The sequence below is a fragment of the Hipposideros armiger genome, unplaced genomic scaffold (genome assembly GCF_001890085.2).
Source record: "Hipposideros armiger isolate ML-2016 unplaced genomic scaffold, ASM189008v1 scaffold_331, whole genome shotgun sequence".
In the NCBI taxonomy this organism is placed as follows: domain Eukaryota; kingdom Metazoa; phylum Chordata; class Mammalia; order Chiroptera; family Hipposideridae; genus Hipposideros; species Hipposideros armiger.
Window position 1 is genome coordinate 2177588 of NW_017731681.1, and position 2584 is coordinate 2180171.

Below are 2584 nucleotides of genomic sequence, written 5' to 3' on the forward strand. Positions count from 1 at the left end.
CTTGGGCCAGTGAAGCAACGTCCTCCACAACTAGACTGAAGAACAAAAGGACAGCAACTTGTCTGTTCCCCTTCCCCCAATTCCCCAGCATTGTTCCCATCCCCAAATTCCCCAATACAAATCTTAAAAAAAAAAAATCCTTATAAACAATACAAGCATTATTTATGCCTTTATTTCCTTTTTCATTTTCAGGTGAGCAGCATACACACACACACATAGAGTTTGATTTGACTTGCATAAATTTTGTTTACGGTTTTTCCAACTTCGTTTGTCAAGGAGATTAACCTATAGTTTTTCTTTCTTGTACTTCTTTGTTTAATGTTATTAAGGTTATCTTAAGTCTTATATAATAGTTTGAAATTATACTCTCTTCTTTTGTCTGGAAAAATGTATGTTGTTGTTGTTTTTAAATGTTGGTTATAACTCTATATGCAAGTAATAATAATGTCAGGAAGCGTTTTTCTGCTACCAGAAACAATTTGTATAAAACAGTGAACTTCTAGGCCCCCCACTCTTTTGCTGGGCTGATTTCTACTCATCCTTCTCATTGTGAACTTCACATCTTAGAAAGCTCGTTGCTGTCTCATACGATATTAAGTGTCCCTGTTTCATACCTCTCATAGCACATTTTATTTCCTCTCTCCTAACTCAATTCACATTTCATTGTAATGTCTCATTAAATTTCAGCTGGACCACAAGCTGTATGACTCAGGGACTTAACTTTTTTTTAAATTGGGGAACAATGTGTTATTTTAAGAACCAAAGTGTTTTTTCCAGGACTTATCAGCTCCAAGTCAAGTTGTTGTCCTTCAATCTTAGTTGTGGAGGGTGCAGCTCATCTCCAAGTCCACTCACCATTTTCAATCTAGTTGCTGGGGGCACAGCCCACCATCCCATGTGGGAGTCGAATTGGCAACCTTGTTGCTCAGAGCACGTGCTCTAACCAACAGAACCACCCAGTCGCCCAGAGACTTAATTTTTGTTCACCACTACTCCAGTGCTTAGCCATCAATAAATATTTGTTGACTGTTTGATTAAGTGAGTGAGTGAGAAATATAGCCTCAAAATGAGACATGAATCAAACCATCCCTGGATATGGGCAAATTTGAGCTCTCTGTGAAGACCTTTTGCTTTAGAACGAGGAGATGATAAGGACCAAGAAAGACAACAACCCCAGCCATGGAAGAAGAGGCCTATGGAAGGAGGTGGATGCACCATTCTGATCCCTCTGTGCAGAAGCTGGGGATAAAAAGATGATGGAGCAGAGATGTGTCAGCACCGGGGACCGTGTCATCACTGGAGGTCTGTCATCACTAGGGTTTCTACCAGAGGTGTCCTGGAAATGTAGAGATTCTGGGATGGTCATCATGCCACATGAGAGCCAGGTACTATGCAGGGTCATGGGAAAGACCCTAGAGATTCTCTCACAGACAGAGCCTGGGGCTTGAACAGGGCTAGATTTCTCTTCATACTGCAGGCAGAGTCCCCAAAATACGTTTAGGTTTTCTGGGTTTTAATTTATTTTTATTTTATTGTTTTTCACTGTGTAGCCAAATTGTACCCATACCTGAGAAATTAGATTACACTTTCAACATTCCCAAATCCTCTCAAGGCAAGATGGCTCAGTGACTTCTGGAGGCCTCTAGAGAAACCTCTCTAGGCCATGTCCTCGTCTCCCTAACTTAAGCTCAGCAACTATCATGTTCATTCTGCATCTACACTTCAGTACCAAGAAGTGCCTTGGACAGAGGTATGAGAATTTCACTCACTGGAAAGACATGATATCCTGGGTATCCTAGTTTATCTGTCTTATGTGACTTTGACTAGCATCATTTAGCCCCTTGAGCTTCAATAACTCTGAATATACTGGCAAAGAAAACTTTAGTCTTGCAGTGAGGATCAACAGGCCCTGATCCTAGATGGTGGTCTGTTGATTCATTCAATAAACCCTGCCTGAACACCTCCTGTGTGGGAGACCATGGTTCAGTCAGTCCCTGGTACCCATCTAGAGAACAATTTCCATGTGACTCAGGAATCTTGATCTATAGAGTAGACTTAAAAACTTATGGCTGAAACCTGCTATTTGCTAAATTTCCTTCCACTGTTTCAAAGGAACATAAGGGGAAGATGGGAGGAGGTGCTTGAGAGGGCTCGTTTTAAGAGTACAGTTTCACTAAATTGTTGGTTGTCATCACCACAAGGCATAGTGTAAACCTTGACAGTTTTTTGTTTTTTAATCCAAGTCCCTGACTTAAGCAAGTCTCTGATTGCAGAGGCATCCACTTCAAATATGGCTGTCTTGAATAAACACACAAGTAGATCAAGGGCCAGGCCACCTACCCTTCTGAGAATCTTTTGTTAGAGGTTGTGAAAATCAAACAGAGACTAACCTTGAAAATTCCCTGAGCAGACAAAACCAGTTCAGTCATACAAACAAAGCTTAACATAGTTTATTTTTTGTTTGTTTTGTTTTTTATTGTTTTTGTTTTTTAAAAGAAAGGCAGACTGCCACATGCAGTGCCTTGTTTGGATGTGTCTGGAGTCTTGGAAGCTTGACTATCCTATATTCTCCTACAAATAGACC